The following is a 16663-nucleotide window of genomic DNA, read 5'->3' on the forward strand; positions in this document are numbered from 1 at the left end:
TTGCATATATTGAATAAAAGAATATTATTGCGAAAAATTCATGTTTTATAGTATATTAATAATATAATATTAATATTTATAATTTAATATTGATATTTCGTATTTAATTCTAGCCCTGCTGATTAAAGTATAAAACTTGGTTTTTTTTTTGTCAAACATCAATTTTCCAATTTTTCAAACATAAAATTAAAAATATTTCCATTAATTATTGAATGTGAATTATACATTTTATTTCTAAATTATTTTATTTTATTTCTCAATATTATTTTATTAAGACTAACAGCCAATCACTGATGTATTTCAATAAATAAATATTTTTGTGTTTATCTTATAAAAATTTAAATGCATATTATTGCATATTTTGATAAATAAAATGCATATTTTCTTACTAATGGTTCTAAAAAAGAAATGCATATTTTACAATTGTTTATTGCATACAAATCCTAGCCCTGAATTATATTATTATTATTATGTATGTATGTTAACATTGTTAATTACCTGTGTTTTGTAATAACAAATACTTATGTCTAACATTTCATTTCTCAACATTTTTTTTTACCTGAAATAGTACAAACTGTCCGCGGTTTTCATTTTTTCTGGGTGACTGTGCAAAGTGTCCTACAACCAAGAATGATATGTATTTAGTATTAAATATAATATATAGCAGGGGTGGCGAACCTGTGGCACGCGTGCCAAAGATGGCACGTTGATCAAATGTCAATGGCACGTGTAATAATTGCAATTATTAAAAATAATGGTATTTATAAAGTTTTAATTAAATTGTTAAAAGAAATTCAAAGAAACAAATTATATACATTTAAAAAATAATAATTACCAAAAAAATATATTCTTACTTAATAAAATAATGTACCTATAATAAATCGGTATCTTTATTTTTATCTCTAGAAAAATGAATTTCCTTTGGGCACGTGAAAAATTTTCAAAACCTTGATTGGGAAAATTTGGCACTTAACCCCAAAAAGGTTTACCTGATGTAAGGTATACAAGTATCCGATGAGTCTAATTATGTGATATATTTCTTCGATTTCAAGGCAGATATTGTTTAAGGGTACACATCTTAGGTTGACTATTAAATAACTATTTAATTTTAAAATAATTTCTTGGACGTCACTGAACACCTTTGTAGTTTTCTATTGCCATTGCTCGAATCCCAAGTGCATCACAATAACAGTGGATTATAATTTGTCGAACCTAACTCTTCGAACACGTTTAACCCCTGGAGCCTACAACCCATGGGTTGTATATGTAAATACCCTACCTGTTTTTACGTTTCTTATTGCAGTGAGTTTAGTGAAATATAAAATATATTAGTCTTGGCGAAAGAGACCGCAAACACAAATATTGAAACCAAACAATCAAGTGCCAAATCCAATCAATCTGTAGGGACCTCGGGTTAATTTTATAAACTCGTGCAGTAGGTTGTAGGTTCATTATATAATATGCAGCAATCATAGAGTTGCTATCCATTGAACATTACTATAGATCTGTTATAGTGTATAACATCTGCAGTTCTTTATCCATATATCACGTCTTCATATGTTTGAATTTGAAATATAGCGCTGACAAAAACTCATAACCTAAAATCTATATCAATCAAATATAGTGATTCGTCATTATAGACAGGTATATTTTATTTTAAATCAATTGTGTATTGATATTTGATGCCGAGTAGTGTCCCCGTAGGGCATTTGTGCCACTGTCCGCAGTGATTAATATATATAAATTTTTATATACCTATATATGTATTATATATATTTATCGAGATATAAATATATCTAATACATGCCATTAAATTGAATTTATTTATTTTAGATTTGACTTTTGAATTATATATAAATACCAACATGTTCTAACATTAAAAACAATTAATCCGTTGGATAGACGTTATTACTATTCATTTGTTTATTTTATTTTTTGTGAAACATATTGCTTAATGTGAAGAGAACCGCTGTTAACTGTATTATTTATTAAGGTAATAAAATGGTTGTAGATATAGAAAATTGTAATCGAAATTATTAACAATTTTAGTGCTCGCTAATGTTACCAAAACCATGAATTCGGTGGGTATTATTTAATAACAGCTTTTATGAAACTGTTTTCTCTACGATTTTTTGTGAAAATATTTTTAAACATAAATCCATAGGGTAAAAATAGGGTGTTACATAGCATTTTATCTACTTTTAAATAAAGTTATATTTATATTTGTATGTATATACGTAAATAAATAATTTTAAACTTAATAAACATATTATTGTATGAATAATTATAATCATAAGTATACTATATTAAAATCGAGAAAGGTAAGCGAGAAAATAACGGATTTTTTCTTCTTAAATTTGCATTATATACGATGACCTATTTACGATTTTAACCGTATATAACGTATAGTAGATTTATTCGGTTTAAGCGGATTGACATTGGTTATCTTGTTACGGTTTTATCGGCTTATATACGACTCCGGACTCGTGCAATTTAGTGTAAGCAATATTACCTATGATAATAACTGCAATGCCGTAAAACATTTTTCTGAATTTATTTCATCGAATGACTTAAATTAACGTTTGTCTACAATCTTAAAACCAACCTTATTATAAAAGAAATATTATTTACTTGATGTTTATTTTGTAAAAATACATATATTATAAATTATAATATACAAGGACAGTGCACTTAAAACTGAATATTTCTTGAATTATCATCTATGAGTGTTTTCCGAGTTTTTTTTTCTTTATTAACCACTATCATTTTATGGCTGTAATATACCCAAATAAAAAGCTGGGTAATAACAATAATAACATAATATTATATAATAGGTATATTACTGCATACATATACAATAGAAAATATGATTATCTCTATAATATGAGTAAATAATGCATTCTCCGAGATATTATTATTTGCTTAACTATAGGTATACTTAAATTGTAGGTAATAATAGTTAAAATAATATTACATTTACCATTTAAACAGTTTTCCGCCATATATCTATATGTTTTTATTTTACTCGAATGACTAGGCAAATTCACTACTAAAGCAATTTGTCTACTGGAAAAACATATGCTTTACGATATATCCAATATTTTTAAAAGGTATTTGCGTACGTCATATCATCGTACACACTGATGATGTTTTTAACTTTATGTTTTCTAATAGGTAAATTTACTCGGTATTCGTTTAGTATGTGACCTACCGATCGAAAATCGAGTTTAGTAAGTGACCTACTAAAACCATTACCACAAAATAACGAAACTAATTTACAGTGGCGCGTATATAAGGGGGTTTTTAGGGGTTCAACCCCCCTGAAATGTATAGTTGGTACGGGCATTGATTTTGATAGTATAATTAATTGGAATAAAAAAATGGAAATTATTTTTATAATTCCCTCTGAAATTAATTTCTATATACGCCACTGATAATTTATGCCATAAATGTCATGGTGAAACAAAGGTGTAGGTACACGAGGAAAAAAAATGGCTACAGATGAAATTCCAGAAATCAGCACTATACGATGTATCACATGTTCATGGGGAATTGAGGAGTATTAAAAACTATAATTCTACGAAAAATACATGGAACATCAGCTAAAATGTTGCCTACGTCATTTAATTGAGGCATGATACAATTTTTTTAAATTTTTAAGTGATGTACAAAAAGTGTATTGCCAAAAATAATTTAATATTTATAATAAAATAATTTTATGACATTTTTTTTACACTGATATTTTGATGACTGATATTGAATGTAATCCTTAATCTGCATGTAATAATAAAATAACTTAATAACTTTATGATTTTTAATATGACTGCTTTTTAATTATTTACATACACATACAAAACGAATATCCTATACGGTGGGTCACGCGTCCGGTAGGTCACATACTAAACGAATACCATTTGCTCTAATATTAATGTTAACAAAACAAGGTTTTTGAACACAAATTTTCTATGTTACGCATGGGTTAAAGATAGAAAACGAACACGCATTAAACAGTAGTTTCATGACACCCTATTAAAATTTTACATACAGCACCTATTGCAAACAGTTTACTTTTAATAAACAGTTTACATGTATATATGTACAAAAATAATATCGCTGTCGTGAATAAAGGGAAAAACATCATGTACATTATAATATTATGGTTTAGGTATTATAGTCATTGAAATGATATAGAGTCGTGGGAAAACAAAAAAAACTATCTATAAATTAGGTAAACGTAAATCTATTAATATTGTTATACAAGTATCTTACTTGAAGTAGGTATTGATTTTAAAATATATTTTTAAATCAATGGTATAGCTAAGATGATTTTCAAGTATAATCCAATATTTTTGTAAGTGATTACATTCCAATATCTATCTATAATAAGTCTGTTAACGTTTGTTTATAAAATTATGCATAATATTATTAATCAAGTTATCATAATTTTATTAATTTATTACATTAGTACGCAATCTCAGTATTTCATTTACCACTACTGTCGTGAATAAGTACTATGAATATACTACTATTTTAGCGAAGTTATAAAGTTATTAACTTTATAATACTGAAACTAACGTTTTCTTTTCATTGTAATAGTTTATCTATTTTTGGATTCTTAACATTTTTAGGAGGTCAATTAAAATTTAACATCATTTAAAAAAGAACCTCGCAATATTATATAGTACTAACGGTGTCTGTAATTAACATAGGATAGTTAAAAAAAAATCAAAATTATTAAATGTATAGTATTGTATTCAGTTAAAAATATTTCAAATTGCATAAAACCAATGGTTTTTATTACTTATGTCCTTATATGTATATATATATATATATATATATATATATATATATAATATATAACATTGTGTTTAGGGGTATCTTCTTCGAAACAAATAAATTAGGAGGTCGTGGATCAAAAAATAATGCCCACTACTGCTGGTTGTATTGTAAATATTTCGATTGATAAGGCAGCTTGTAAGAGGACAAACCACGTAACACTCGCAGGTGTTGTCCCCGTCTTACAAGTGCGCAACATAAATTTACGCACAGCAGATCACGTTTAGCTCCGTTTAAAAATAAGAGTGAATTGACCTATTATGAAACTTGATGGTAAGAACAATATCTGTGTTTGTATGATGGATTTTTTACGATTATTCAGTTTTTAAGTGAGTTATGAGCATTTTTAATTTACACTATATTATATACGCGTAACTTGCTAAAAATTTTAATTATCGTAAAAAAAACTAACATTAACACATATAATGTTCTTGCCATCGAGTTTCATAATAGGTCAATTCACACTTATTTTTAAACTAACGGAGCTATACTAAACGTGATCTGCTGAGCGTAAATTTGCTAAGTTACGTACTTGTAAGAAGGTGACAACACATGCGTGGTGACGCCCTCTTAATACAATGGCTTATTGTTTAACTTGCTTAACACAATTAAATAGTTATTAGAACTATAATAATATGAACCCAGAATGAAATCTATTCAGGCATTAAACATCTATTATTAAAAATGATTTATTAATAAATTGGCATCATAGCTATATTAATAATATTATTATTTTAATTAAAAAAAAATAAAAATAAATCATAGACACAAATATTACGTTAATAATACTTGTAAATGTTATTTTCAATTTATTAGTTATTAAAAACCTTGGGCTTCTTTTACATATCTACTGGTATGTATTCAAATGGAGATATTTAATATTAGAAAATATATTTCATAATAAATGTTGCTATAATTTAAATTGTAAGTATTAGAACTGTAAATTTAATCATTTAAAAAATACATATTTTCATAGAACAATGTAATTTTTTGGTTTTGACTATTTAATGCAGGGGTGTGCCTAGGGGGATGTTCACCTCCCCCCCCCACCAAAAAAAAATGTCTACTAACGTAGGATAGGTATAAACAAAAATCAATTATTTTGAATTTAAAGTTCTCACTGTTTTTACTACGAGCCAAACACTTTATAAATTTAATTTAATTTTAAAAATATTATTACTATTGTACCTACAAAAAATATTCAAAATATATACTATAATCATAAATCGTTAAAAAATCATAATCGTAATCGTCAATTATTAAAAAAAAAAACCATTTCACCCAACGTTGGTATTAAATTATATTATCCTACCATTTCTACCACATAACCGAAATATTTAAATATTCTAAGACAAAATCAGTATTATTTTTTATAATAAATAATAGTATATTTTTAAATAATTACCTCGTTTAGCTAATATTGTAGAACAAACAAAATATAATATAATATAATATTAATACAATGACAGAGTAAGAGTCATATTCTCATATAACGTCATAACAAACGTTTCTAGTGAAAATATTGTAGTCGTCATCTATATATTTTTACGTAGAATTTAATATAATCAACAGAGTTTGTTTATTGTTTTTTTTTTTGTCTTCTTCTAAAACAATAACAGACATAGTGATTTAAAACCAACAGTAATAATTCGTTACTCGACAAGCGTGCATTAACTTTTTTCTGAAATGTTTTTCGGGTGTATTTTATTGTATGTAGAATTAATATTCACCAATATACCAACTTAATTAAATGTCTATATTCGAATCACCTTAATATATTTAAGCGTTTTTACTGCTTCTATAAAAAATACCATTAGATTAGAAAATAACCTATGTAATTACTGTAAAATTAATACGTTCTTGCACCGCTCATGTATAAAAATTCTATTGTACGATTCATGTATATACTGTAACGTCCGTTCTCCATCGGTCGCTACCGTTCGACGTGTTTCTTATGGCAAAGTTATATTTATATTTATGAGGTCTTAGGGATTCGATCTTAATGGCTTAATGTGTAATATTAATGCTAGAGATCAAGGTAATTTTATTAAAGTAAAGTATCTGATTCTTAATACATATAAATATATATTTATGTTGATAATATACAAATATACATATAATGTATAAAGAATATGAAGGTTATCGAAGTGGGTATGTTGTGCCGATGTTCCGTGAGTATGGGTATTAAGTGTTCACTGATAATTGTGCTGATCGTCGTGGAGTCTTTTCATAGCCTTATTTCTGTCACACATTCCCAATCACACATCGGTTATTATTATTTATCACAACGTGTGCTGGAACGGCGTTTACTAGTTGGGTCCGTTAGTCCCTTATTTAGTCTAGTTGGGTCTCACAATTTTCCTCACACTCAGCATATTAGCCGTGCCTATATTGTAATTTAGGAATCTTGTAATCTTTACAATACGAAACAAACATCTCTAAAACTTTATTGTAAAATACAATAAATAGTATATATAAATAAACCGTTTTTGTATACAGAAGTCTCCAAAAAAGGGAGGGGGTCGGGGTTGTATTAAATATATACATATTATATTATTCTGCGAAATGTTCAAGCATTTATTTCATATACTGCGAATAAAATCTAATAATAGGCGGGGAATGATCAACATCCCTCTGTGTACGAGTATGTACCTATACTCTATAGTTTTGGTGTGTGACTACCTAATTGCGTTATGAATTATGTCACTACCGAGGCTCTGACGTGAATTTATTCGTTTGTTTCACGATGTTTCTTTGCATTTTTATTATATACTTGATATTTATTAGAATCGCTATTATTATTTATTATACATAATAGCGATATAACATGACGTATGCCATATAAGGTATGCGATATCTCGTCTATTCGCTAATTTTGTATCGGTTTGATATTGTATTGTTCTCCGGGTAATAAATAGGATATTGTGAAGTAGTAGTAGCAGTAGGTATCCTGGTAGATATCGACTAAAGTCTATGAAGTATAATATAAACTTTTATTATTGTGTAAGTCACGCCGACCAGATTCCTCCTCACGTATCCGTGACCGGAATACAACTTGACGCGGTAACCGCATATCGCATCCCGCATTCATGTATAAATCGCAGTCACCGAGATTTTTTGTTTTGTTTTTTATTATCTTTCTTGTTCTTTTTTCATTTTTTATTTAATCCCGTAAGCTATTATTTTATTTTTGTTGATTCGTCGTCGCTACTGTTATTATAGAAGGGCGCGTTCTGCGTAGTATACTAGATTATGACGTATGTTCCTTGAAATATGAACTACCTATTCAACTATCTTAATTGATGCTAAGATATACGCATATATATATGACATCCACCATGATTTAAGATAATAATACTACATGAGCTGTGATAAGGGTAAATTATACTATATTATATTACCCACGGAATGAACATAAATATTTCCTTTTATAATAAAACGGTATGACATGGTACACGACCATACAATTCGCAAGAGGCGATGTCTCCAGAATGACGGCTTAAATTAAAATAAATATTAATTGCGCAAATCTTGATAAGAAATGTTGTCATTACAAAATAATTATTACTCACCGTTGTAATTGTATGAACTGAAGTGTGCAACGTGCAATACACAGATACACTTTGTAGTTTGTTCAACCAACACACAATATATATCTATTATACCTAGTATTATAAATATTGTTAAGAGGATGCCAGCGTAGTATTTGTTATCTCTCACTAACCCACGCGCAACATAGCGAATTTTACGTTCACAAAAATGATTATAACCATATTAATTTCTCAAATTAGAGTGAAATGACCTATTATAAAATTTATAGTTAAGAACATTATCTAGGGAATCTCATAGGCGTTTTATTATATTTTTATTTTAAAGCGAGTTATGAAATTTTAAGATGTATAAAAAGATTACAATTTTAAAATACTACATCCTCTTAAGGTATAAGAGGTATTTAATTAGCATGCTTTTAACGGTCGTTAAAAAAATGGTAATTGAAACAATATTATTTGTGTCATGGGTAAAAAAAATTACCCTAGTTTTAGCTTATAATTAAAACCAAAATGTTTGGTCTACACTCTACATCCTCTCCATGTATATAATATATATACATTATACATATAATATTATTATCTTTGGAATAAAGAATGAACCCAAAAATTCGTATTATCAGCACTAGGTACAATGCAAGAAATTCAAACAGTATGTATATATAGAGAGAGATATATATTATTATAATTATAATAAACTTTTATATGTATAGCTAATTAGATTTTTACTATCGCGGTGTCTATTTAATATGATAAAAGCGCTAAGAAATAGTTGATTATAAATTTATCACGTTCATATAGTAACTACGAGATTTGTTGATAATTTGATGGAGGAAATGGGGCGACCATAGTGAATATCAGTACATGAATTTGCGTGTTTGATCCGAGACCCATACTAAAATAAATAATAATTCAACCGCCTAGTGCGTACTGTGTTTGGATAAATTCAATAATACAAATGTATTTAACGCCATGCACCGCCGCCTTCACCGTATTATTGGGTTGCGTCATGAACGGCCAAGGTGAGTCGCGAGTGTGCAGGTTAATTCGCGTATCACAACGCTTATCCGTTTATCGGTAATAATTACGCTCTATACCTTTGAACAATAGAGTGGTGTGTCGTGTGTGTGCTATGTTTATTCCACCTCAACGTTAAGATTGTATACCGATTCCAGAACTGATCTGGTAATGAATTCTTTTGGATCGAAAATTCAAATAGAATAATAACAAAAAATAACAAACAATACTACCAAATTATTTGCCGCTGTTATGTTTACGGTGGTACCTATATAGTTGAATTTTATTTTTTTCTTAAAAATACAAATAACATAATGATGCAGTATTTTTTGCTTTTATTATGACGAAGGTCGCGATTAAAAGCGATATATGATTTTAAATTCATGCGCGCATTTTGTATTATAAGTACACATAATAGTATACGTTAAGATTAATTATTTAGTCTGATTATAGTAATATTATTATAGCGCGTGCACGAGAATGCAGTTTATTCGCCCCCTACCCAAACAAGAAAAAAAGTTTATTTCCGCCAAATTTAAAAAGGGGGGTGGTAAATTCTCCCAATTTTTAAAACTAGTAAACTCTGTCGATGCTTAACTCCTCTCCCAGGTCAATATTATCTTTACCTGAAGGAAATGTGTTGTTAACTCTCCTCGTGGGTCAACATTATATTTTCTCGAAGAAATTATGTATACTTTTTCGAGTTGTTTTAAATGTATGCAGAGATGATGCTAGTAAAATTGGAAATTGCTGCTTTATATTTTTGTTTTAAATTTTATACATCCAAATTGAGTTTTGAATATTTATGTATTTACGAGTATATTAGCTGCAATGACGCCTTCACAAAATGAAAAATTTGGAGACTTTTGCTATGTTTTATATTTTTTGGTTTAAAATTATTCTTAGAAAAACCTCCGGTAAATGAGGTTGATAGACATTATCGTGATTTCATGAACTAAAAATAATAGATAAATGTTTATAAACCGCATCAAGTATCTACAATCACCAATACATATGTACATATTATCAAGATAAAACAATTTACAAGATAAATATAGTGTTAGATAAGTGTTAAGACCAAAATTTTAATTTTAATGGAAACTAAGTGATTTTTTTTCTGCAGAAATAAAGAGTGCACTACACTTTATAGTTTATTATACGCAAACTACTACATTTATATTATGTTGCCATGCCGAACAAGCGGTGCTGATTACAATATTGTATTTACTGTAAAGTTTAATATAATACATAAAAGCATACTACTCACATGACTATTGCGGTTCATCACTGTTGTACTTGGTCATCGTGACGTTAAAACCAGTCTTTCTCATATTATATTCCGTCGCTGTTCTTGACAAATTACATTGGACAATAATCCTGTAAAATTTAGTAGAATTAAATTTTCCTTCGTTGTGATGGTTTAGTATAATCTAAGACGGTAAATTTATATCGTCCCTAAATGCTGTAGTTAATTTGGTTCGTGAGTGAAATTATGTTTAATAAAAAATGTCGAACAAGATTTAATCAAAGCAATCTAAATTATATTCTTATTACTATTTATATTTTATTCTGTGCTAATACAAAGGTTGAGTGCACAGTGAACGACTAAAATAAATTATAACCGTTATCGAAATCAATAAAATATTTGATAATAATAACAATAATATAATATATACCTAGATTCTAATGTAATTTGATTATTTACACCGTTTTGAAAACGCTAAATGATCGAGTATTTCGACAAAAATGATAGTACCTATACGATCTTTACATTTTAATTGTTAAGTATATTGAGTTATAAGAGAAACTTATCAATTTGGTATTTTCTTATGCCATTTGCATAAATAATTTACTATAATATTTATTCATTATTTTAGCTATTTTCTTTAATTTTAAACAAAAGCTTGTTGTAGAGCAATAGAATTAGACAAATATTGATTTCTAAATCTTTAAAACGTGTGATTTAGTATACGTACGACTTTTAAGGGTAGTTTATGTCGGATATTCTTTTAAAAATTACTTAAATTTTATATAAATTAGGTATAACGTTTTGTTGAAATGTTGCTGTTAAACAGCGTTGAAATAAATCCAATGATCGATCTTAAATATTTATAATAATTTTTTTTTTCTAAAAATTTAAATATTACGTTTCACTAAAATACTAAGTGGCCAAATGCAGATTATTTCCATGTTAGATTTTTCAAATGATCACTTCAATTGTATTTACTTTTGAAATTTGTGTGTACTTTGCATGGTTAAAAAAAGTTCAATGATCACTTAATTTAGTGCACTAAAAATAAAGAAATTGTTTAGCACTATCTTTATTCATTGTACGTATTTCAAATTCCACTTATCTTTGGTTACTCATATTCTTATAATAGTAAATTGTATAGTATAACAATTACAATAAATTATCAACTACATAATATTATAATACTACATGTTTATATAGTTAGTTGTTTGTATTGTTGCGTTTTTAATTTTATAACCGTCATTGATATCAATATATCATCGATGATATACCTCGAGGTAAAACTATTTAAAATAATTATTACAAATCCATTATTTTCAGTATATTCCATTGTGTGAAAATTCAAACGCTATATCAATATACTTGTCAATTTAATTATATTATTAAATCATCATAAATGTATAAAAAGATTATCATAATATAAATATGTATTATATAAAAGAGCACTACATTATACACTTTATTAAATTAACTATTCTTAAAAATTTATTAAAACAATATACATAAATAATATATGTATTAAAAATAAGTAAAAGTTAAAAAAAATTATTTTATTTTATTTGAGAAAAGAGTAAAAATATGTTTATTGATCGTTCTACGAATGTTGATCAATATGTGGGTTCAAAAATATATACATATTGTACAATTATATTAATTTTATCTCATATACTTCATGTAAATACTCAAAGTATAAGAATAAAATACTTAAGTTCCTATTACCCTTTGATACTTACTTATACTACTATAGATTATACTATGTTATATATTTTATTATATACGAATAAATACAAAATACTTCAGTAGAAACAAAAAAAATTATTGTTTAATATAAAATCATTGATATAAATAGTATTTATAATAAATGATTTAATGATAAATGTTATGTAGCAATAATTTTGTTTTTAAATAAGTATATATTTCATTCGTTTAAGCATTTCAAAAGTAATTATATAGTTAAGTACTTTTCTGCATCTTTTACAGTTTTTTATTGTTGTATGAATTCTAAATTGGCTTCTGGATTTACACTTTACTGGGTTAAAATGACCCCTTGTTATTGCGTAAATTGCACTTGGACTTGAACATTGAAAAACAGGTTTTTTGCTATTTACACACGCACCAGTGTGTTTTAGAAATGATAATACATTGTGCTATGATAATACATCTTCTACATACCGTATTCTCGTAATTCATAATACTCCTGATATGAGTTATGTAAAGGGTTTTCCAAGTAATCTGGTTTGAATTTTAGAAAATATAAAAAGTTCAAGTTTTTATTTATTTTTTTTGAAACCGTTAAAATGCAATTTTATGAATACATCAGAATAATGGTTACATTTTATTATAAAAACTAAAATTATTTATTACTTTAAGAAAGCATGAGTTTAAAATAATTATAGTTGAATTATTAATCATTATTAGTAAATATATATAGTTTTCAAAAATTTTAAAGTATAATTTATTTTTCGTTAAAACTCTTTTATACTTTTTCTTGTTGTACTTGGACAGCAAATGCCGTTTTGCTATTGTGGTATAGAGATAAGTTTGGTAATATGTGTAATACCTTATAGAGTGATGTGTATTAAATTATTAAATGTATAAGCCACTTAATAAATTAATTATTTTTCAGGTTTAGCCTTATTAAAATATTATTTTACCTACTATAATAATTGTGTTTGTGCTTCCCCTTAAAAAAAAAAAAAATAATAATAATAAATAAATAAAATAAGACAAATCAATGACATTTTAACTTATATAATAATATGGTTTTTAATATTCATTTAAAATGATTCGTGTTTTAAAGTAATTTTAATTATTTTAGAATGTTTTATGTGGCTATAATTGATTTTGAAACTTTATGTGTGGATTATTAACGCTAACTTCGCATAGTGCAAAAATCAATTCAGTTTTATTACTTGTTAGTCATAATGATAGTTTATATAAGTCATTCAAGACTTTACTATAATTCATAAATTACTATACATCATGTATACCTAATATTACTTTATTGAGATCAACTGAGCTATTCTTCATTGTATGAATATCGTTGTGTACTTATTAATTAATTTGAATGAAACAATACCAGATACCTCTACTTCTTATTAGTTCTCATCATTAGTATAACGAAAACGTATCTGTTATGCTGTCGCATATGACGTGATAATATTATATTATAAATTATGATATAATATGTATATAAAGTATTATATCGTGCATTATCAACACAGCAGACGGTTTAGTAGCAATAGTGCGGACTGCGGATGTGTGTGCGTACGTGAGTTGAAAAACTTGCAGTGTTTCATATATATAGCGTGTGCGTGTGCGTGCGTGCGTGCGCACGCGTGTGTGTGTGTGTGTGTGTGTTATTGGTCGTTGCCCTGTTCTCAGTGCCTTCGTCTTCTCCTTGGTTCCTCATCGTCGACGTAGTAGTCTTCGTCTTCGACCATATGATAGTATAATACGCGAGTAGTACGCGAGCGCACGCGCGTGTGTGTTTGCTGGTATGAGCCGTACCGGTTCCTCTATTGCCGGCTGCTGTCATAGCCATCCATTGTTTATATTTTCGCTGGTGTATTCGTACATACTTACATTCGTAAAGAGACCAATTGAGGAGTACACCAACCACCAGTTACGATAATATGATGATATTAATAATCAATAACAGTAGTTTACTAGATCTAACTTATTAATAATAATATGTTGTACATTGTTATTAATTGTGTTTAACCAATTATATAAAAATGTTGATATTTTTGTTTTATTTGCGGGCTCTGATGAATACATGGTTATTAAGTAGGTATTAACCGGTATACGTCGGTCTTTTTCAAAATATCTTGTCACTTCAAAATTTAAAATATTTAATTGATTATGATTTTATATTTGTACTAACCACTAGGTAACTAGATTATTTATTATTGTTTTAATAATTATTAATTTTATTTCCGTTATAACTATGTATAATTGATAATCTTACAATTATAGTACATTAAGAAGAACTAAAGACAGCATTTCTCAAATTATGATTCTGTAAGAATAATTAAGATATTATTTTACACCATAATTTACATAATAGTTATAGACATTAAACATACATTTTTGTTTAATTTATAAAGTAAGTTTGATCTATAATTTGTAGAGTTACTCATTGAATATTATACACGTGTTAATTTTTGTTTCTAATAACAAATAAATTATATAATTATACATATTTATTGTCTTAATAATTTGTCTTAGGTAATTTCAATGTTTCTTTTGGCATTCGTTATTTTATTGTAATTTATTATTAATATCGATTCACTTTTATTCACACCTACATTTCAAATGACCTCATTTGATAAACATGACTAAATGACAACTGTCAGGAAAAGAACTTGTACTTTTGTTCTCTACTTTGACAGCTTTTAGTACTTAATAAATGTTTCTACAATTCTGGTATTATACTATTGACTAAAAATATGTTTTTAATAATTGAGATAATCTACGAGTATATTATGTGTATTTGTTTTGGGTTAAATTCAACTTATGATTTTTTATTATAGCGAATAAGCAAACGTACATATTTTAATGAAATTGTAAAAATGTTTTGCCAAAATTACTTTAATAATACTCACAAAATATCTTAATACTTATTGGTTATTATATTAAAAATATAATAGCCAATAATTATAACGTCTTTTGACGCTACATTTACGCTCAATGATCTACATTTATTATCGGAATATCTTTTTTGATTTTTTAATCATATATTTTGGTATATTTAAATTTAATCATGTTTCATTTCCTAATTCTTAAATATTTTTGTAGTCTATAAAAATTAATTATTATTTAAAGCTTACTAGTAAATAATTCTCTTAACTTTGAGTGTTATTTAATGCCTTAATATGTCTTGTATGAGTTCACAATTACAAGTGACATTTATTAATAATAAACTAGCACTTGATGATTATTTTAAATATCTACGTATAATATAAATTATATTTGTTGCATGTGATATGTGAAACATGCAACTTAAGCAATTATACAAATAAAAATTAAGTACTCACTTTCGCAACACATTTCAATAAAAAATATTACTCAAATAATCGTATAACATAGTTGTGTTGAGATAATAATGTCTATATTGTGTATTTTGTATTAGGTATATACCAGTATAATAGTAACAAATATTATGTTATATTTTTTATCTAGTGCTGTGATAATACTATAATTTATATTTTTACAATAGCTCGTTTAATTAATTACAATTACTTATAAATTAGTATCACTACTTATAAATTTTATTGAGAATTCCGACAAAAATATTAACGCTTTTTTCGTTGGGGGGGAAGAGAAATCTGTACCTCTTGGCGTGATTTTACCTTGTATAGTTGTATGTATACATTGTGCAATTGTACATCTGGACTAGATTTTTTTTCAAAAAATATAATACCGAAAAAACGAGTTGTAACTATAATTTGTTGTCGTAATTATGATTGATGGTCTAGAAAATAATATAGAATAGTCATGATGAGTCATGAAAGATGGAAATTATTAAATATAAAAATATCTAAGCATCGTAGACTACTATTTTGTATAAATAAAATAGAAAGCAAATTTTATAACACATTCAACCAAGATGCTTAATCTGAATTTACAATTCTAATCATCATTTATTATTTACTATTAAAATGTATACCAAATTAAATTTCTCAATACCATATAGTCTGGAAATTATGGTTCATAATAATAATATCGGTACTAAATACTATAATACTTATTAGTTTATTAAATGTAGATTTTTACTATGAAGCCAAGACCTGTACCTATGGCTGTATATCATAGGCACTGTTGTTGTTGTGCCAAAAAATATGTAGTACCTATGATTAATTTCATAATTGAAGTTTATCCCTAAATTTAGGGATAAAATTATGTATATTATACTATATTGTGTTTTCTCTGTTAAAAAACTATTCGGTAGTAATAATGCAGTAGGTATACCCAAAGCGTATTCACTAACTTAACAATAAAATATTCC

General features: G+C 26.8%; 1 protein-coding gene across 2 annotated transcripts in view; it reads left to right on the forward strand.

Annotated features, from left to right (window-relative positions):
• Nucleotides 1-16663, forward strand: part of LOC113555688 — a 62108-nt gene that overhangs the window by 3750 nt on the left and 41695 nt on the right. The gene's annotated exons all lie outside the window — the stretch shown is intronic.

The sequence above is a fragment of the Rhopalosiphum maidis genome, chromosome 4 (assembly GCF_003676215.2).
Source record: "Rhopalosiphum maidis isolate BTI-1 chromosome 4, ASM367621v3, whole genome shotgun sequence".
Lineage (NCBI taxonomy): Eukaryota > Metazoa > Arthropoda > Insecta > Hemiptera > Aphididae > Rhopalosiphum > Rhopalosiphum maidis.